Here is a 23,042-nt window from a genome sequence, read left to right on the forward strand (position 1 = left end):
TTTTCGGAAATATCATGGCCTCTAGCTGCAGTGCTTGTTTCGTCTTTGATCACTGACCATAGTGCCTTTGATTTTTTTTCACTATCTTAAAGAGATCTGTTTTTGACAGTCCTTTCTCTGCCTTTACAAGTCTTTTTTCTTACGAAGTTAATAAAATGAGGACTTTTTTTCTGTTTTGGTTCACAGTGTAGCTGTGTTTTTCTTACACTAGATAGTTTTATTCCTTCATTAATGCACTTTGCTTTATTTGCCATTATTTTACAGTATACATTCCATTAAACTGTGTGGTAAGTTCTGGTTGGTGTGGCCAAGCGGTTCTAGGCGCTTCAGTCTGGAACTGCGGGACCGCTACAGTCACAGGTTCGAATCCTGCCTTGGGCATCGATGTGTGTGATGTCCATAGGTTAGTTAGGTTCAACTAGTTCTAAGTTCTAGGTGACTCATGACCTCAGATGTTAAATCTCGTAGTGCTCAGAGCCATTTGATTTTGTGTGGTAAGTTTCCCAAAAAGTCAGAAAAATTTCGTGTACATTAAGTACTATGTTCCATAGCCCACACCATGTTATGTTATCTATGGTGGAATAAGTCCATATTTACGTGCTGAACTGTCATTTGGTGTTCGTGTTTTTGGGGAAAGGTTGTATTGTATTAGGGCAGCTCCTTAAACAGGACACAATGGAAGAAAGTCGTAAGTCCAAACAAAACTTATTTGCCTCATTATAACTATAATTGGTTAAAATAGTATCTACACATGCTGGTGACTAGCCGTTTATTCGAGTAAAACCAATAAAATTAGCACTGAAACCCGATTTTTGAACCAATTCAAGGAATTTTGTTGAGCTGTTAATTCACTAGCTAACTCTATGTTAAAATTAGCAGCTAAAATGAATCTTTGTTGGTTTGTTTTTAAGTTTCTGCAGTAGGCACTGCAATCTTGATAAAAAGAGTTTCGTTATTTCTGTGGCTGGAATCTCACACACAGATAAAATTACAATATTTTGGCCTAACTCCACACAGTAGGGTTCAGATACACATTCTTTATGAAGAGAATCAAAATCATATTTTCCTTTATATCCCATTGACCTTTCCACAAGTATGCAGAGTCCTCCTCATGTTACATTACTCCTACATAAGCTACAAGCAACATGTAAGTTTCTGTGCTCAAGATTTTGATATTGTCCTTTGTAAGCTAATGTTAATATGTTAATCCATGCAAACCACTTCGGAATTTGCTCTCTCTGACAAAATGATTTGCAATTCATTAAGTTTTGATTCTCTGTCGTCAGCATAGTTTGATCTTAACCCATTTACCTTAAAATGCATTACTAAAGTATTTTTACTTTTTTGAATATCCTTAGGGCATCTATTTTGGAAGATACTTATGACTAACTGCACCAACGCCGATTAAAAATCAAGATAACCGAGGGTCCCATGATCACAGTTAAAACTTAATCGTCTCTGTGCTGCACAAATGTTAAGCGCCAATTACCCAAAACGTGGTAAGCTAACCAGAAGTTTAACTGCGGTTAACTCTGCATGTTAAAAAGGAAAGCGCCCATATACACGCAAAGATAATGATATTCGCTGTCTCTCTGTGGCAAGGGTGTTGTAACCGCCTTGTTCTGTGGTACTTATGGGCTTTTCATATTGTTGCAGTAACGTGAGCGTTGTTACTGCACTATGGAGAACAAGAAAAGGACGCCGAATTTTTCCAAATTCGAAGTAGACATACTTTTGGAGTTGGTTGCCTCCAATTCAGGTATATTAGAATGTGAAAAAGCGGATGATCGCAGAGTTAGGGAAAAAGTGGATGCGTGGGGTCAAAATGGTTCAAATGTCTCTGAGCACAATAGGACTTAACATCTGAGGACATCAGTTCCCTAGAACTTAGAACTACTTAAACCTAACTAACCTAAGGACATCACACACATCCATGCCCGAGGTATGATTCGAACATGCGACCGTAGCAGTCACGCGGTTCCAGACTGCAACGTTTAGAACCGCTTGGCCACCACGTCCGGCCGGATGAATGGGAAAATATAGTAAGACAATTTAATTGAATTCTAGGTAAGATTAAATTTTATTTGAATCATATATCAATAAATATCTGTTACTAATTTAAATTAAAACACTATTTTTCATAGTGCTTAGATTAATATTGAATAACAATTCAAGATACACACAACAAAAATGAATCAGCTAATACAAAATATATCCATTTCAAGTGTAACAAAAAGATGGGCTGAAAGGCTTAAAACAGGTTACGAGAATTTGAAGAGAAGGATGCAGAAGGATTTGGCTGAAGAGAAGGTTCAAGTCTATAAAACATGAGGAGGGAAGGCAATACCAGTACCTAAGAAGAATCCACATGAGGCAGAACTACTGGAAATAGTTGCCTCATCATTGAAGCCACTGGAAAATACCTTTGATTTGGATGCACAGTACTGTGTAATAACGGATCTAAATGTAGATGTAGTTGATGATGTAGCAGTTGGTGATGCCAGCAGTGCCACAAACAGTAATGGAACTGTAATTGCTGCTGAAGCTGGCGAAAGCCTGATTCCACCACAGGTTGTTGTGGAGAATGTTCAGCAACCCTTCTCCAAACCTTCAAGTGCAGGAACATAAGAAACATGTAATCAGAGAAGGATGCCACCGAGACCTAAACCAACATCCTAATCTGCACTGGACAGTGTGATGCAGAAGAGGGTGGAAGTACTCCAGCAGCAGCTGGAAATGATGAAGAGACGACATATGAAAGAAATGAGAATAAAACATCTAAAAATTTTGGCAATAAAAGAAAAATTAAAATATTGGAAGCAGAAGAATTCTACTGAATGTAATGTAAATGTTTAGAAAAAATTTTGTTATTTGTGCACTATAATAATTTCAAATAAAAATAATTACATATTTCACATGTATCAAATAACAGTTTACCTCAGTGAAAATGTTCATCAATTATAGTGCGACGAACTGCGCATCCTGGTAATGTGTCATCATGATACATTTGTTGACCGGGAGGCATTGGCTCATTATCGTCAATATCAGGGGCCCTCTTGCTATGTAATAGCCTCAGTACCTGCATAATTTCCGTATCTTCTGGTGTCTCTTCCTTGCTTGTGCTCCTTGCAATTTTTGCAAGACAGCCGTACACACTGTAACTGCCATTGTCTTTTGTGGATTACACCTGATTCCCATAGATAAAATGGGGAATCTCCTCCTCCACAAACCATATTGTCTCTCCACAGTGTTCCTTGTTGTAATGTGAGACATATTATATCGGTGCTCTGCCGCACTCTGTGGATTTGAAAGTGGTGTCAATAAGTAAGGTCTGCACACACAGCCACTATCTCCTAGTAAGTGACCGACTGGTATTTCACCATTTTCAAACTGTGCCCTTCGGGCGCAATTACGAAATATTGTACTATCATGCACAGTGCCAGGGTACCGAGCCACAATATTCCGTATTATTATATTGTGATCGCTGATTGTTTACAATTAAAGGAGAAATATGATTTCCTATTGCAGAAAAGTTCTGCATTCTGTCCCCCAGGTGAATGAATCCTTATGTGAGTGCAATCCACTTTACCAATGACTCTAGGAAATCCAGCCAGTGTGTTGAAACCATCCATCATAGAGCGTACTTCCGCTCGAGAAGGAAACTTTATGTATTGACGAGACATTGTTGTTATGATTCCCAACATTTCACTTATAATTCTTTGTGCCATTGTAGACTGTACATTGGCACTGTCACCAATTACTATATTAAATGCTCCAGTTACGTATGCCCTTAATGTCATCAGAAGTTTGTTCAAGGGCGAGACCAGATTATTTCGGTAAGTTGGAAATTCTAACCTATCAAGGATTTGATCCAAAAACTACCACACTGTTTCTTTTGAAAGACGAAACCACTCTTCAAATTTATGGTCACCTTGATATTCGAAAGGATTTGCCCTTTCCACAAGTATACCAACATGGTTGCAGCGATTTATATCTTGAGGATATAGCATTTCTTCGTCTTCTATACCATCTAAAACATCGAAACGCGCTGCCATGTTACTTGTTTACAATAGGTTAACCGCGATCAATTCCAGATAATCGACCCTTCGAGCTCGGTTAACTTTAATCGCTATCATATCCCTCGATTAACTTTGATCGAGGTTGGTGCAGCCAAATATCGAGTTAATCAGGGTTAAATGCTGACTTGACTGCGGTTAACTTTTAATCTGCGTTGGTGCAGTCGGCCCTTAATGTATTTTCGTTTCAACTGTGTTATTAATTTTACACCACCATTTCTACAGGCTAGTTTCCCTCATTAAGTATGATCTTACAAACATCACTGTACAGACCGCTGAATGTAGTTGAGCCTAACGTTTGTTTCAATATTCCTTCTGTAAAGTTTTTACTTATTGAATCGCCAGTTATTAAGAAGACATTTCTGGTACTCTGTTTGTCATTTTCTTGATACTTCCTTCCTTTTGTTTTTGTGCTTTATTGCAATACACTTATATTTGTTTATATGTTAAACATATTCCGAATTTCTTTCTATACCTACTCTCATCATTAACACTTTTTTCAGTTTGCATACAACTTTTAACCCTTTTAATTCTAATGTCTCTTGGCTATTTTCCGCCATTGTTTCCACAAACCCATAAACTTTTTTTCTTTTAAGAGATACACGTTTTCATGCTTCAAGATTATTATTTATTTTCTGAGAGGTTTGATGTCGCTATTTGATAACATGATGATATCATCTTCTGTATTTATCATATACAGAAGACCTTCAAGTTTGTCATGAACACAGTCTCGACATGAGCAACTAATACCGTCACTTACGAATTTCAGATTCACGTTTGCACACCAGAAGCTGCTCTCTACCCTCAGGATGCATTTTTATCTCTCTTTTTCGCGTTATTGACACAAATAATTGCTATAAAACTGCTTTTTTGCTAAAACTAATGTGCCACTGCTCTGATCTAACAGCGCCGTCTTGTAGGCATAGCTACAACCTAGCAGATCGTTTCCAGAATGAATTTTCACTCTCTAGTGAAGTAGACATTGATTTTAAATATTCTGGCAAATTAAAAGTGTATGCCAAAAGTACTTTAACATGGGACCTTTAGCATTTGCAGGCAAGTGCTTAATCAATTGACCTTTCCAAGAACCACTCACAATCTGCCCTCACATCTATCTGCTATACTTCTGCTGAAGCTGTCTGTAGATGGGGTGTTAGAGAGCATGGAGAGCGCTTGCCCTTGATAGGCAAGAGGCCTAGGTTCAAGCTTTAAATTGCTAGGACATTTTGAACTAAAACTGTTCTTACTTTACTACTGCTTCTATCCAGTCTCTGAATTTTTGGAGTGTCATAATAAATAAGTATAACTCATGAGATATTGTTCTTTACATTACCATATTACATTCTGTTTATACTTACATTCACAATATTGAACTTGTCAACACTCTGATTAGCTAATATAATATAAATTAATTGTATTATTCCTAACTGATCTTACATCACATGCACAAACAATGTTTTGTACTATGAAGCAGAAAAACCGACAGCTGGAGGGGTAAGCATTGAAGGTACCCACATTTCTTCATATTTCCCATGGCCATTTGTTGCGACACAGTTCACTTGCTGAAAGATTCGCCCAAAGGCCAGTACCTGTCAGGCTGAAATCGGCAGACTATGGCACCAAGTAATATTGTTTGACATGTATTCACATTTATGTTACAAGTTTTTCACGTGAAAATAACATGATTAACGAAATCGGCAATTAGTAGATTGCAACAAATTTTTTGCTGCCAGAAGCAAACAATGATTTTTAAAACAATTTGTTATGTGTTGTTGGTGAGGATGTTGGTTTGAGGAGGCCAATAGATGCCAGAGAGACTTTGAACTGATCAAAGTGACAGCATGTGTTGATGCAGCAATGCACTTGATAGTGAGCTGGTGAGGCGTTCAGACAGTCGTTTTTCCCTCGTGCGATCCGCAAGTGGAACAGAAGGGGGGAAATATGACTTTGGCGCAAATTGTGCCCTCCGCCACACACCTCTTGGCAGCTAGCGGAGTACATATGTCGATGATGTAGATGTAAAAAATTAAGTAGTAAAATACAATAGTTCCATTCTTGAATCTTATCCTATTTAACGAACTCACATGTGAATTACAGTATATTATAGCAAGATGCAATGTTATAGTTCATTAATAAATCTATTTCCCTTATAAGGGAACGAAACAGGAGTCCAAGGTTTGGTACTGTGGAATGGTCACTTTTTGTTACCGGTCTATGAATTCAACTCTCCAAAATATAACTTTCCACCAACCATTTCTAATAGACCAGAATTTTTAGTAATACTGACAATAAAATCAATAAAATGTGATATAATGATGATAATAAATTGTTTAATGCCAGTGTAATACGCAAAATATTTAAATATTAAATAATAATAACACTTCCCCCCATGAACCATGGACCTTGCCATTGGTGGGGAGGCTTGCGTGCCTCAGCGATACAGATGGTACAACCACAACGGAGGGGTATCTGTTGAGAGGCCAGACAAACGTGTGGTTCCTGAAGAGGGGCATCAGCCTTTTCAGTAGTTGCAAGGGCAACAGTCTCGATGATTGACTGATCTGGCCTTGTAACAATAACCAAAACAGCCTTGCTGTGCTGGTACTGCGAATGGCTGAAAGCAAGGGGAAACTACGGCCATAATTTTTCCCGAGGGCATGCAGCTTTACTGTATGATTAAATGAACGTCTCAAAAATGAGATCGACAGGAAGTGCAAAATGGCTAAGCAGGGATGGCTAGAGGACAAATGTAAGGATGTAGAGGCTTGTCTCACTAGGGGTAACATAGATACTGCCTACAGGAAAATGAAAGAGACCTTTGGAGAAAAGAGAACCACTTGTATGAATATCAAGAGCTCAGATGGAAACCCAGTTCTAAGCAAAGAAGGGAAGGCAGAAAGGTGAAAGGAGTATATAGAGGGTCTATACAAGGGCGATGTACTTGAGGACAATATTATGGAAATGGAAGAGGATGTAGATGAAGATGAAATGGGAGATATGATACTGCGTGAAGAGTTTGACAGAGCTCTGAAAGACATGAGTCGAAACAAGGCCCCCGGAGTAGACAACATTCCATTGGAACTACTGACGGCCTTGGGAGAGCCAGTCCTGACAAAACTCTACCATCTGGTGACCAAGATGTATGAAACAGGCGAAATACCCTCAGACTTCAAGAAGAATATAATAATTCCAATCCCAAAGAAAGCAGGTGTTGACAGATGTGAGAATTACCGAACAATCAGTTTAATAAGCCACAGCTGCAAAATACTAACACGAAATCTTTACAGACGAATGGAAAAACTAGTAGAAGCCGACCTCGGGGAAGATCAGTTTCGATTCCGTAGAAATACTGGAACACGTGAGGCAATACTGACCTTACGACTTATCTTAGAAGCTAGATTAAGAAAAGGCAAACGTACGTTTCTAGCATTTGTAGACTTAGAGAAAGCTTTTGACAATGTTGACTGGAATACTCTCTTTCAAATTCTAAAGGTGGCAGGGGTAAAATACAGGGAGCGAAAGGCTATGTACAATTTGTACACAAACCAGATGGCATTTATAAGAGTCGAGGGACATGAAAGGGAAGCAGTGGTTGGGAAGGGAGTAAGACAGGGTTGTAGCCTCTCCCCGATGTTATTCAATCTGTATATTGGGCAAGCAGTAAAGGAAACAAAAGAAAAATTTGGAGTAGGTATTAAAATCCATGGAGAAGAAATAAAAACTTTGAGGTTCACCGATGACATTGTAATTCTGTCAGAGACAGCAAAGGACTTGGAAGAGCAGTTGAACGGAATCGATGGTGTCTTGATGGGAGGATATAAGATGAACATCAACAAAAGCAAAACGAGGACAATGGAATGTAGTCGAATTAAGTCGGGTGATGTTGAGGGCATTACATTAGGAAATGAGACACTTAAAGTAGTAAAGGAGTTTTGCTATTTGGGGAGCAAAATAACTGATGATGGTCGAAGTAGAGAGGATATAAAATGTAGACTGGCAATGGCAAGGAAAGCATTTCTGAAGAAGAGAAATTTGTTAACATCGAGTATAGATTTAAGTGTCAGGAAGTCATTTCTGAAAGTATTTGTATGGAGTGTAGCCATGTATGGAAGTGAAATATGGACGGTAAATAGTTTGGACAAGAAGAGAATAGAAGCTTTCGAAATGTGGTGCTACAGAAGAATGCTGAAGATTTGATGGGTAGATCACATAACTAATGAGGAGGTACTGAATAGGATTGGGGAGAAGAGGAGTTTGTGGCACAACTTGACCAGAAGAAGGGATCGGTTGGTAGGACATGTTCTGAGGCATCAAGGGATCACCAATTTAGTATTGGAGGGCAGCGTGGAGGGTAAAAATCGTAGGGGGAGACCAAGAGATGAATACACTAAGCAGATTCAGAAGGATGTAGGTTGCAGTAGGTACTGGGAGATGGAGAAGCTTGCACAGGATAGAGTAGCATGGAGAGCTGCATCAAACCAGTCTCAGGACTGAAGACCACAACAACAACAACAACAACAATATTTTGCATGGAAAAAATTATTTGTTTTAGTCTATGTCACACTTCTATTTTGTCTAATGACTACTCAATTCGATAGCATCCATGTTATGATCAATAAATCACAGTTAAAATGTTTATTAAGTAACATTTAAAAATATGTTTTTAGAAAATATTTTATTTTGATGCTAACATATGGCATAAATTGCAACCATAAAAGATAGGCAGTACCTTACTTTCAGCACACAGCTGTCTAGCTCACTTGCCCCAGAAAGTGTGTCATTTCCTTGAAGTACAGGTCAATGTTATGCTTTAAATAGATGCAGAATGCGGTCAGAAGTTATAAGAGATTCTTTTATTTCTTATAAGAGAGTAAAAATGTGGAAGATATTTAAAAATAAAAATTGTGTGGAACATAAGAAGACAAAGAACAAGATATAAAAATGAACCAATTTTCGCTGCAATAAAACGTCAAATCACAATAACACATTTCAGTTGTAATGTTCCCATCCATCATTTGTATAAATTGTAAATTTGCGGTAAGGACTATGGGACCAAACTGCGGAGGTCATCGGTCCTTACGCTTACACATTACTTAATCTAACTTAAAGTAACTTACGCTGAGGTCAAAACACACGCCCACGCCCAAGGGAGGACCTGAACCTCTGACGGGGAGGAGCCGTACGAAGCGTGACACAACGCCTCCGACCGCACGGCTACCCCGCGTGGCCGTTTGTATAAAGTGCTTACCACTACAGCGATTATACGGTGTGAGTATGATATAACTGAGGTACAATATTGTATGGAACGATAATAATGCTTTATTGCATGGCTATTTACGCAGTAAAAGGTACACGTCTATTCTCCTTGGAATTCAAGAACGCACTGAAGTCTGTAGTCAAGTCACAGATATTCCACTTATTGTATGTCAGCAATGTACATTGCAGTGGATAACCCCACAGAGCTCCCACTCTAATGCATAGCATTGAAGGGAAGACGAGAGTGGGCTCAGTGACTGCTTCAGCAGTGGGTACTACTATGAATTAATGGTCATGCCATAGCTGGCACATTCAAGAGACAAAACTGAATTGTTTCTTGAACTGCTGCTGAGCAGATGCACGTGATCAGTCGTGCCATGGCTGGTGTTGGGTGTGGTATGAGTGCTGAATGGGTGATATGGCTGCAGCTGATGCGGAAAGTGTCTTTTGTGTCCACATGGTATGGTGATGGTACGACCAAAGAGACAAGGGTGTTGATGGTGAGGATGTTGGCTTGAGGAGGCCACTAGATGCCAGAGAGACTTTGATCTGATCAAAGTGACAGCAAGTGTTAATGGAGCAATGCAATTGATAATGAGCTGGTAATTTATTTGCCTGGTTGAACATCGATGGGTGTGGTCAGCATAGGGGCTGTCCATGGTGGAACGGAGGCTGTGGCTGGGCAGCAACACTTGGTACCAACCTGTTTTGAATCAAGGTTGAAGCTAATGTAAACAGAGATGCAATCAACAGAGTCTGGCATTTTTGTGATGAACGTGTTTTGGGTAGAGGAGCTGAAGTTGCCAGTGGCGGTTGAAGGTGATTTGTGTGATTGAAAATGATCGAAAAGCCATTATTGTGTCGCATTCGGTTTCTCTAATGTGTCCTGAATGTGGCCTTGTAGAGTATTGTCAATCTGTAGTAGATGTATGATATTCGAACATGAAGCTAGGTGAATGTACTTGGTAGTGTCAATGTTTTGTAAAGATCCACAGCAGGCTGCAATCAAATGGCATGGCAGTAAGACATATGGAAGATACTTTGCAATGGTGTGCCATACAGCCGGAGGGATGTGCCTGATGACACCAGTGGCGTGGTAGCCAGTTGGTAAGGCAGAGTGGTGTACTAACATCGGTGCTTTGTTGTGTGTCTTGGGTTGGTGCCAGTGCAGTTGTTTTGTAGAGCTGGGAGCGGGCATAATCGGACATCATTTAGAAGTGATTGGTTGGTGGGACCAGGACCACACGTTCACTACAATTCTCGTCGTCACGACAGTTGTTTGTTGAGGCCATGAGCTGCAGGTATGACAGGGTAAGGGCTACAAATATGTCGTTATTATACTGTGGTAGCTACATGTTCTTTGTAGCCGGCCGGGGTTGCCAAGCAGTTCTAGGTGCTTCAGTCTGGAACCGCCCGACTGCTACAGTCGCAGGTTCGAATCCTACATAGGACATGGATGTGTGTGATGTCCTTAGGTTAGTTAGGTTTAAGTAGTTCTAAGTTCTAGGGGACTGATGACCTCATAAGTTAATTCCCATAGTGGTCAGAGCCATTTGAACCATTTGTTCTTTGTATGGAGTGTATCTGATGATGAACGACAGTAGATGTAACACTGATTAATCACCAGGACCTTGTCAGTTGAGTGGACACACCGCTTCAGTATGTTGATGGATGTACAATTGTCTTCCTGTTGTTTTTCTTGAATGGTCCAAGTACCAGGTAGGGGTGGTAGCATCAGGGTAAAAGTTCCTGGGCTGGAGCGGCCGATGTCGAAGTACAGGAGTGCAGCATGTTGTACATTCGAGGAGAGGTGGAACTGGTATCAAGAGAACATCTCTAAGTCTGGTTTCATAATGTCCTTAACAGAGAATGTCCACGTGAGTTGACAGATGTAGAATCCAGGTCATGGATTTGTGCACTACCATCGGCGAGCTGGCAGCCTCGTATGGTTACAATGCCATCAAGTGCTGTAGGGTTGATGTCAGACTTTGGATCTCCCGAAAGGCGATTCGTTGGAGAGAAGGATAGCGTTATCACAGTTGAAAACAAAATTCAGAAATGGTTCAAATGGCTCTGAGCACTATGGGACTTAACTTCTGAGGTCATCAGTCCCCTAGAACTTAAAACTACTTAAACCTAACTATCCTAAGGACATGACACACATTCATGCTCAAGACAGGATTCGAACCTGCGACCGTAGCGGTAGCACGGTTCCAGACTGTAGCGCCTAGAACCGCTCGCCCACTCCGGCCGGCTACTAGGTTCTCAGAAGTGGGACCAGTGAAGGTGGAAACCGTGTGGAACACTCATCAGATACCAAGTAGATGATAACATCATGTTCGTCTGTGCAATTGGAAATGTGAAGTCCTGTAGCACTCATGGTCAGTGCAATGAGGGAAGATACACTGTGTGGAGCCTTGAGGCGATTAGAATAGTCTTTTCAAATAGATGAACTTGTTACAGGCATCACTGAGTAGGGACAAGACAGGCAACAGTCAAGCAATAATCGAACTGGATTGCATAAACATGATGTCATATGGGGTGTAGTTGCTCGGTGCAGTGCATTTAGCAATGTTCTGTGCAGGTCTCAGCGTAGTGAAATTAGTGCTATAAAGTGGCTGCATGGGAGCGGCATAAATGACAATAATCTGTGCAGAATCAGGCACTGCTAATGGTACTCTGTGTCTGCGCAGGTGCAGCACAAATAGTATGGGAGCGAGAGAATGGTTGATGTCAGGCCGAGGTCAAGGTCATCACTCTGGCTGGGTGCGACTGCTCTGTGCTGGGTAGTGGTGGCGATGTCACTGTAGGAGCCGGTGGGGTGAAATCGGTTGGGCTCAGACTCTGAGTAAAGTAAGCACACTAAGACAGGTACTGTGGTGCATGGTCTGCAGCATTAATGTCAACAATATGAATGTATTGTTTGTGTTCGGTGGACTGTTCTTCATGTATCTGATTATCAGTTGTCTTTTCAAAGTATAGAATGTTGTTGAATGATGGCGAATTTGGTCTGTCGGAACGTTGCAGTCTAGCTGTTGTGCTGTATTGCGGTCACACAGGAACGGCGATGAGGTTCCACATTGTAAGGTGGCAGATTAAATGAAGCTCACTTTCGCACCTTACATTAGAGTTTTTATGCATCGTATTGATGAGGTGAATATGTCACCAGACATACTTTGGTAAAAATGAGCAGATGTTCTTATAAAAATGTACAGTATGCAATGCAAAAGGATGACAATCAATTGACAGCATTAACACACCGGACCCATATCCTCCATGTCAGTGAGCAAGAGGTGAAACAAGCTGCTGGAGGAAACGTTTCGTTTGGGAAGCAAATGCGAGGGGCGACATCCTGGGCGCGTCATGTGCGGAGTACAACAGAAAGCTCTTAAAAGCGACCCACAGCAAGAGACAGCGAACGGGCCATGTGACTTATCCAGGATGACAAGTAGCAGGCCACCGGCGTGGTACAGAAAGAAGCTTTATAAAACTGCATTGGGGAATTTCCAGATGGATACAAACAAACCAGTGACGCAGTCGATCACTTGAACTGCATGTGGTACGCTTGTGATGTATGCATGTAACTTTTAGGCACAAAATATCCGACTGGCTGACACGAACTAGGAAGGAAAGGAGTACCATAATTTCGATGCAGTTTAATGGTAGGCCCTTTGCGATTAGCAGAGACAGTTTACACAAAATAAGAGGAACGCTCCTATTGTCGGGAAAAGCCATGAGGTGGAGTATGAAAGCACCCAGGTGGGAGACAGTTTTGCTACAAGAGAGACAAGACCGAAAATTTCTGGGTCTCTCCTCTCAACTCGCATCAAGTGCAGAACTGGGTACCTGACTCTATGTACGGTGCAGAGGAGGAATTTTGTGTTAACACTGCATTCACTGCGTCTGTCATTCAGATAGATATTAGCTATAGCATTGTTGAGCTCCAACTGCGGAGAAACGAACCAGCCACATAGTTAATTGTTCTTGCGAGAACTGAGAGGGTATTATAATATGCATGCTGTTCCAGCCATGCGCCTGCATATCGTCATATTTCAAGACTAGGGATGAGTGCATGTTTTCTCGCCTAACGAGAAAAATAGGAGAATTTCTGTTGATAAAATCAGCAAAGGTTTTGATTAGATTTTATAGGAATTTCAGAGGAGGAGAGCAGACATCCAGCTGACAGCTCATCGCAGCTAAGGTAAATACCACAAGCAGAGGTGTTAACTCGTTGGTTCACCAGCTTACGCCCACTGTGAACTCGAGCAACACTGTGTAATCATTTGCTCAGCTTGTCACAAAAAACTAATCATGCTCCTTAGACTTGATTGTCAAGCTAAATAGTACGAACTTAGAACTGGAATCGGATGATATGTCGTAAAATTGGCCAACTTCACGACGTAATAGTAAGAATAATTTTGTAAGGAAACTTTTCTAAGAAATTTGATATTGTTGTGTTTAGAGTTATTTCTATTACTCAGGACGAAATGCGTTATCTTAGCAACTGTCCTAACACTGTCACATTTCAACCTACATAAATTCGTGTATTTCCTTGACAATAATTCTGCATTAAAACCAATTTGTGTACAGCTTAAATACTGTTGTGCTCTGTCATAGAAGAAGGGTCCACTACTTACCCTAGTCTTTTATTCTATAGATGCATACACACTCATAGGCGTTTCTGCTGATGTCTGATGAAAGAGAAAAGGAGTGGAGTGTCAGATAATGGCGACCCTGCCAGGATAGCAATTGGTCTGCCAGGATGGCAATTAGTAAAATTAGAAATAGAAATTAAAGTTTATTGTTGAAAAATAACAAAAAAGGTTACTTAATGTATGTGTCTGCATAGTGGTCAGAATACTGTAAATGTGTGATCCAATGAGTAGAAAAAGTTGTATTAAGGAGTAAAGTTTTGTGTTTGTGTAAAAGTAGCTTGTGCATGACCTTGCTGGCGCACACAAAGTTATTCGCGGCGTTGTTGAATTGCTTTGAATATCCTCAAACAGTGAAAGGCGTTGATAATGATGTGTTCATAGTCTAAGAAACTTTCTATGATATTTTGAAGACGTGTCAGGTCATATAGTTTCATGTTGACTAGAGCCCAGGCTCGCGCAAATCGAGAAAGAAAGAGGTTAGTTAGATGATCGGAGATGGTGGAAGGACGAGGAACATCGCATATAGGGCAAACTGAAGATCTTGATAGGATAGAAATTGACGTACAACAAAAAGTATCGAGGGCAAGTCACGAAACCGAACAAAGTGACAATGCAGTGGGGATGGTGGCAGTTTCGCGATTGGTATCAGAGTCTGAGACTGCACAAAAACGAACAAATGGCAGGTCTAGTGGGTCAGAAGTAGAATCGGAGGACGAGTAACTTTGGTACATTGAACCAAATGTAGTAATTCTGGAAACGGGACAGTTTCCAACGGAAATAATGTGTGTGAGTGCGTCCGCACTATGCGCGCAAGTCGGTGAGACGTCACGTGAAAGACGCGAACGGCAAAATTTACACCAAATGGTGACAGGTGACGATGGCGAAGAATCAGATAGCTTGTTTGAAATGTTGAAGCAATTCACTATTGTTGTCAAGCAAACAAGTGAAACGACTAATGCAAGGTTAGCAAACAGAAAAACTGAAAAGACAAATTTAAAAACTGAAACAGCGAATTTAAAAACAGCAACAAATGCAGGGTTGGCAGACTTAAAAACCGAGACAAATGCTGCATTAAATGGTCTGGAATTCGAAACCAATGCTGGGTTAGAGACAGTCCATAAAGATCAGCAAAAATTGCGAACGGAAGTTAATGAACATTTTACTGAAATTCGGAGAGGTGGGAGACTCGCACAAATTAATTCAATCGCTAATGGCTGACCAGAAAAAGATGCGTTCTGACATTGACCAGGTGCAGGATGCAGTGTCTAATGTTAACCAAAGAGCTGATAAGTTAGCACCTAAGGCGTCTGGTAAGGCGCAACAGATCGTGAAAGAACTCAATCTCAGAAAACGAGTCACGCGAGCCTCATTAAAAAGATTCGATACACGTAATGAAAACATCGTCACGAAAATTCAACAGCAATATGAACAGCTTCGTACAGAACTGAAGCAGTGTATCGAGAACCATAAAGAAGGCAGTAGTGGGGCAACGGAATCGATAGTTATCATCCTACAAAGTGGTGGAAAAAATCAAGAGGTAAACAAGTCAGTTATGCAATCTTCCGTGGCAGTAGCGGAAACACAAAGAAGTCGTGAGATTTCACTGGTATCTCCACAAGAGGTTACATCGTTATTTTCCGAAGTAAATGGGAGGACAACGGTTGAGACAGGTGAACGAAGCAGGTAAGGTGCGTTCACAGCAGACAATGGTGCGAGAACTGCGCCAATTCCAACAGAGCGGCAGCCGACCCTCCGAATGTACGCGAATGACTCGATAACCGAGCAATTTACGGCGACACATGTACCAAATTCTCAATTTCCGAGTTACAGTACAACAGGCCATATACCGCAGGTCAATATGAACCAAATACAAAGACAAAACGTTTCTTTCAGTCCGATACACGAGGAACGGTACGGTTTAGACAATTGCACATCACTGCATAGATGCGATGCTAGATGGGACTCAAATACATCTCAGGATCCGAATGTGGCAGGGCGAATAAAAGAAAACATGACGCAGTTGAAGGGAACAGAACAGATTGAGAAAACACAAACGCATTTGGTGTAATAGAAAAATTTGACAATGATCACTTTTTGACAGTCAGAAAAGTCCAACATTACAAAGAAAGCGGGAACGACTTACACCCTCGCACGTTTATACATCATTTCAGATCGGTTTACCAGTGCATTGACCACTTAGCTATAAACTTGACTTTGTTTGTGATCAAATCGACGCCGCCATAGCGGAAACCATGCAAAGAGTCGCTGCAAACTTTCAGTCGTATGAACAATTTAAATCTGCATTCTTGGCGCGATACCAGTCCACAGAAACCCAAAATAGAATAAAATATGAATTGTTACAAAAAGAGTCTTTCGAAAATTCGGGAGACAAGACGGCAGTTAGAATTGTTGATCAAATGGAAAAAAAGAATCAGTGTTTAGATGATCCATACAGTGACGGTGAACTGATACGTATGTGCACAATAAAGTTACCGTTGCGTTATCAGCAACCGTTGGTTGGTAGAGCAGGAGATAATATACAGGCATTCAAAGGGATATTAAGAGAACTTGAATTCATCTTCAGTGAAGATGACGCGAAGAAACAACGTCAAGTGAGAGAAACCAATGGTAGGGGGAATAATAGCAACCTATTGGCCTTTAATAATGCTTACAATGGCAATAACAATGTCGGGAAAGGTAATCGTTTCGGAAAGACTAGTAACCGCCCATGGAATACTAACAGCCATGGTTTTGGAAACTCACAGAGGTCAAACAATAACTATGGTTTTGGTGACCCACGGAATTACAATAATGGCTTTGGTTCTAGAAACTAAGGTGGTAACTAAAATCCGCGATATGATCACCGTGCAAACGAAGCAGGAAGGTTTAGGAGTTTTCCACCACAAAACCCAAGTTATTCAGGTGGAACTGGGATGCCTAGAACGCAGAAAAGTAGGGAGAATCAGACTTAAGCAGGACAAAAGACGCGAAATGAACCAGTACAGGAAGTCGAGCTGAGGCTACCAAACCCGGGTAAAAGAATTGACGAGATGGACGATACCAAGACCAGTCAAAAGTGATTCACTAGCCAAATGAAGTTGATTTTATAATTAAACACGTAAATAGACTTAGCTTTGATCAGTAAGTTTCTGAAGTAGGTTGAGGGGGTGAGCAGATACCAGGGAAAACGAGGTACAGCTGCGACCTGGATTGGCGCTGCAGTCTGTTAGCCAACTTGCATTTCTTTTTTGCGATGGGTAGGCCTACAATCAATAAGTGAACGACTGCCTAGCTCGAATGTCTTTTTGCTGTCAGGCTGCAATCACATACATCTGGACATGTCTTCTGTTACTGCATGTAATACAAAATGACAAACTACCATGAACAGAGGGAATTTGGTGCTGGTATGTCTATGGTAATGGAAAGCAAGGCATCTATTAGTCGTTTGAGTATGAGTCAGTATTCGATAGTGCTTGTTTAATGCTGTTTTGATTTGTTGTAAGGAATGATTAAGTAGTGGTTACGATATAGTTGAGGTACGACACGGTACAGAACAATAATAATGCTTTATTGCATGGGTATTTACACTGTACAAGGTACACATCTGTTCCGTTTGGAAGCTAGGTACGCACTTAATTCTACACTCAGGTCACGGATATTCCACTAATCGTATGTCAGCAGTGTACGAGTATATCGCAGTGGATGTTTCCACACTACTAAAAATTTCGACTTGATCGTGACCCTTCCAATCATGTACGTGTTGTCCATGATAACAGCTTGATTTACCATAAACATAAATTAGTTTTATGGAAACAATATCCAGCACGTAGATGGAATAATGGTACAAATACGCAATTTTTTACTGTTTGAAAGTCATTTCATGGTCTTTGGCCATATTCCCAGTTTCATGTTTGTCTATCTTAGCAATTTACATGCACAAAAAGTAGTTCCTGATGGCGCCACATCGCGCTTCATCCACATCAAATCATAGTTCACCAACCTGTCACTGCATCAACAAACACTCCTCAAATGCAATGTGCAATAATAAAAGGCTGAATCGATGAACCTTAGTATGGTCAGATCGATGTGGACGGAAAAATAGCAACTTAGAAGTTTTATCCTGTCTTTAATATTTTGTTCCAGTGTTTCATACCAGGTATTGCATTATATGTCTTCTTACATTCTGTTCTTCGTACAGTTTTCCGATATTATTTTATGCTGTGAATCTTTTTTAAGATATAAGCAAAACAAAAAACCACTGTGCTCGGAGGGGCACTTAGTCTTCTAGTCACAATTTGCGTCTATTTAAATCTATATTGTATACCTATGTTAGCTATGGTAGAGAAAAATATTTTGTAAAATGTTTCTTAATGAATACTTTAACTGTGCCCTGTAATTTTTTGATCATAGTATGACCTGATGATAATAAATGGAATCAAAACTAAAATCATTAGCAAAACTCGAGGATACCGTTGTTTAATAAGTCCCTTTAATGTGGACAAAAGCAAGTGTTCTCCCGCTGTTGTCAGTATTTCGCTTAGAAATGTAATCATGAAGACAACTATTTCGTTCAGACTACGGCTATATAAGTGTTCTAGCACTGTCCGTGTTTCTGTTATTTTTCCTGTCTTCCTTTACTTCAATAGTTATAGTTTGTCAGAAATCTGTGTGGAGCCATGAAGGAACTTGCATTTCTTGTTTGCAATGGGTACAATCAATAAGTGAACGACTTCCTGGATGGAATGTCTTTTTGCTCTCAGGCTGCAATCACATACATCTGGGCATGTCTTATGCAAACAAATGAAAAGTATAATATGTTAATTATCACTTTAATTTCTGGAATTCCTTGCTATTTTCGGAATTTATTTTTCAAGCTCCTTCATTCGTTTGAAGCTAGCCAACAAATTTGGAAACTTTTACGCGTAAAAATACAAATGGCTTTACTGAACAGCTTTTTTCAGGGAATGGGTGCTATTACACTGCCCCTCGTTTGGCCAGCATCTCATGAGAATCTTTATGCATTCATTAGCTTTGCATGTCTATTTTCACTTTGGTACAAGCTAGGAAATACAAGCATTCTTCTCCCTACAAGTAACACTGACAAATATGTACTCTACACACAACAGCTGGTCCACCTAACACAGACAAATTTTTGTAAGGAAAGAGGGGAGTGGAACGCGAGAAGAAGGAGAGTGGAAAGAGAAGAGTTTTGTAACTTTGGTGAAGAGAGAGAGAGAGAGAGAGAGAAAGCAAGAAATAAAAAAATAATGTAATTAACTATTGTTTAATTATCTTGTATTGTAGAACTGAGTGACTGAAACCAATCAGTATCTGAGGAGCTATCTGAAGTAATGACAAAGCTTTCAATGAAATATTTCTTCTTTCTTCAGAAAGTCGTTATCTTGAAAATTTTCAACTTAGACCCCTAAAGTAAATTTTGCACTTATTTAATTTTGAATGTTCAGGTTATTGATGTAAGCTTTCCTTACACTAGCACCATATATTTTTCGTTGGGTTACATAGACAGTGGAGAGTACAAAGAGTCATAACTTCTTGGCCCATTTCTACTGTACACTATCAGGTCAATTTCACTGTAAAGTTGTTTTAAGCGCATTACAGTCCACAATTTATCTGCCATTTCATATCAGCAAGAAATTGAAAGCTTCCCTTTCTAGCCATATGCAGTTTCTTTCTTATTTGTGTTTCAATTCCGAATCTTCGACTTTTTTCAGTGAGAACTGTTGTTATTCATGACGTTCACATAACCCTCTTGTAAACCTTTTAATAAATGTAATAATCAATGTATAAAAAAATCACTATTCATCCATCCTGGTAATCACTGGATTTTCTGGATGTAAATATTAGCCTTTCACTTTCGATAAAGCCATATTCTGCTGATCCTGTATGAGAGAAAGTATGTGTTTTCTTTCCTTTTCCAGTCAACATTTTCATCCATTGCCCTTCAGATACTCCCACATGTGCTATCCATCATGAATTTGATTAAGCTAGCACTTTCCTTGGCTCATGTACCTTGTAACTGTCATCTTAACTCGCATACAAGAATAGCAGTCACAGCTCTCTTTACAAATGTACAACAATTCTGTACAGCAAAATCATAAGTAAATGTGGGTAGCAATACAATATCATAGCTGTGCTGCTAGCAACATGTTGTAACATCAATCCTGTCTCCAATAAATGTTTGTCTGGTTCTCAGTGCTTCTTATGGTGCTTTCTGGGTAGCAAGTTCACAGCCACCTTTACACAAGCCTGAGTCATGACAAATGGCGAAGCTGTTAAAAACAGCCTACTACCAATGTGATACTGTATTGTGGAAATACGAATTGAGATAGTTTTGACTTCATTTTCTATAAGATGTGTAGCGACTGGTAAAATGATTTCCCCAGACGTTCAAAGACCACTGACCTGTCTTTCCAGCTGAGTTTTCTTAGAGATTCGTTATTAAGGAAATGATATTAAAAATATCATGAAAGTATGAAGACTCAGACTACACTTCATAGATGTAACACGTTAGTAAGAAGTTGTATCTCACTTATAGTAAATGTGTATCATTATTATTAATTAAGTAACGTTTTTCGTGTGTTATATGAATACATTGTCCCAGCATGTGCAAACAATTGTTGTTACAGAGGTGGTAAGACCTACACTGATATCTATATTCATACTCGGCAAGCCACTATTTAGTACAGAGTGGAGGGCGCTGTGATGGTATATAAAAATAATGTTTTTTATTTGGTGGGTGATAATATTAAGTAAAATTGTAATTTCCTATTGCTGTTATGGTACTTGATTTAAAGAGAAATGGTCATCATTAGCACTGGGTTCTGATTTTGGCTAGGACGAGCAAACTCAATACACCACAAGCATTTATGTAGAACTTGGATTTTCGCAGTGTGTATGTAACAATTTTTGAAACACAGCATGTGACTCACTATCTTCTATGGTAAAGTTTACGTGAGTGGCTGCTATCATTAATAATAATAATCTGCATATATTATGTGGAATGTTGTATTAAAAATTAGTTCTCATGGGGTTTGATGACAACTGGTTTAATTATATACAAATTTTAAATGACAATTAATACCTGTTTTCATGAAAAGTAATAAATTGCTTGGATTATTTTTCATTAGCAAGGCAAAGCTAAGGAGATTCTCGTCATGTGCCATTAAGTGGACAATAGAAAATTTACTGCAGTCAATGCAGCGAAAATATTAATGATTGGAGCTTTAATTTAATTTTACTGGCTTTAGAATATTGAATAAGAAAAAAGGGAGCTCTCTTGCATTAATATTTACATTTAATAAATGATTTAATAAGAATAATTGTTTTGCTGGAGTAATGGCTGACCTATGCTGCAAGAGGAATGGTGGTCCGGAGCACACGACACATTTATGTCCAGCATACAATGGCGCCCATCATCTGTACAAGAATCGAAGACAGGAGAGAGAGTAACATGATACCATGTTTCTGATCTTTTTCATTGACCAACACAGATAAAATAAAGAAGGTTCGAGATCATTTACTTTAGTTCTCCAGAAATAATTTCTTTTTCTTATGAATGTGAATGTTCATTGCTCAAAATACATCGTAGTTTAACACTTCTATCGTCACATGACGAATCATTCATCAGAATACAAAAACTCCAGTTTTTTAATAAATATATGTGGCGTTCCACCACAGTAGCATTACACTACAAGCGATTTCCTTTCCTGTTCCATTCATAAATGGAGCGAGAAGCAACCATCTATATCCCTCTGTGCGAGTTCTAATTTCTTGCATCTTATTTCCATAGTCCTTGTGCGAAATGCACATTGGTGGCAGGAGAATCGTTCTACAGTCTGCATCAAATACCTGTTCTCTAAATTTTACCAACAGTGTCCCTGAAATGAAAATCGTCTTCCCAGGGATTCCCATTTGAGTTCATGAAGCATCTCTATAATACTTGCAAGTTGATTGAACCTACTGGTAACAAATCTGTCAGCAGGCCTTTGAATTGCTTTGATATCTTTCTTTAATCTGACCTGGTGGGGTTCTCATACACTTCAGTAGTACTCACGAATCGACTGCATTAACGTTCTACATGCTGTTTCCCTTATAGATTAGCTGCACTGTCCGTTCTTTTGTCCTTACTATATGTGGGAGTCACCTACACGTTTATCCAGTCGAATGAGACTTCGTGCTGGGTGAGAGATTCGCGATATATTGAAGCTAAGTAAGGGGCCAAGGCCATAGTGTACTCTCAGGAAAACCAAACTGGTAATCCATCCGCACCTGGCGACTTATTTGTTTTCAACTCTTTGAGTTATTCCTCTATAACCATGAATGCCTATTACTATTTCCTCCATACAGGAGTCTGTGTGATGTTAAAACAACAGTACATTTGTACGAATCTCTTATATGAAAGATTACTTGAATACGAAATTTAATACTTTGGCTTTTCTTTTTCAGTCTTGCATTGCCACACCAGACTATTTGACAAGTGACTGGATAAAATCCTTCAATATGCTTAGTGACTTTATGTATGACCAGAATTTCATTGGGTTCTCAGCATGGTATGCTGTTTCTTAACAGATACAGATACAGACACTTAAGGTAGCAATTTGGAGGAAAAGCTGGATCCAACATCCAAGGCCTGTGCAAAACATTAAAAAAACACGTTAATAGCAATTAATATTGTTCAAGATTTGCAAGTAAATGAGCTGAAGTACCCAAGAACCCAAGAACTTTACCAAAATCACGTGAAGGTTCGATTAGAAAAGTTTATCCTACTCTACCACTATTTAATTAAATAAACAAGAATCTTGAAGTGGAAAACAACCTAACGAAAGAATACGGTAGTGAGAGGAATATCTTTGTAAGAGAAATGAAGAGTAGCTTGCAGACATGTGATATACGGCTTCACTGACATTTGTGAAAATGTACATAATATTGTAGGAGATGACCAGTTGTACCATACTTTAATAGACGACAGATTGTGTCAGTGCAGATTATCGGTGGAAGAATTCTAAAAATTCACACTACTGTAAAGATTGGCAGT

This window comes from Schistocerca nitens, chromosome 6 (genome assembly GCF_023898315.1).
Source record: "Schistocerca nitens isolate TAMUIC-IGC-003100 chromosome 6, iqSchNite1.1, whole genome shotgun sequence".
NCBI lineage: Eukaryota > Metazoa > Arthropoda > Insecta > Orthoptera > Acrididae > Schistocerca > Schistocerca nitens.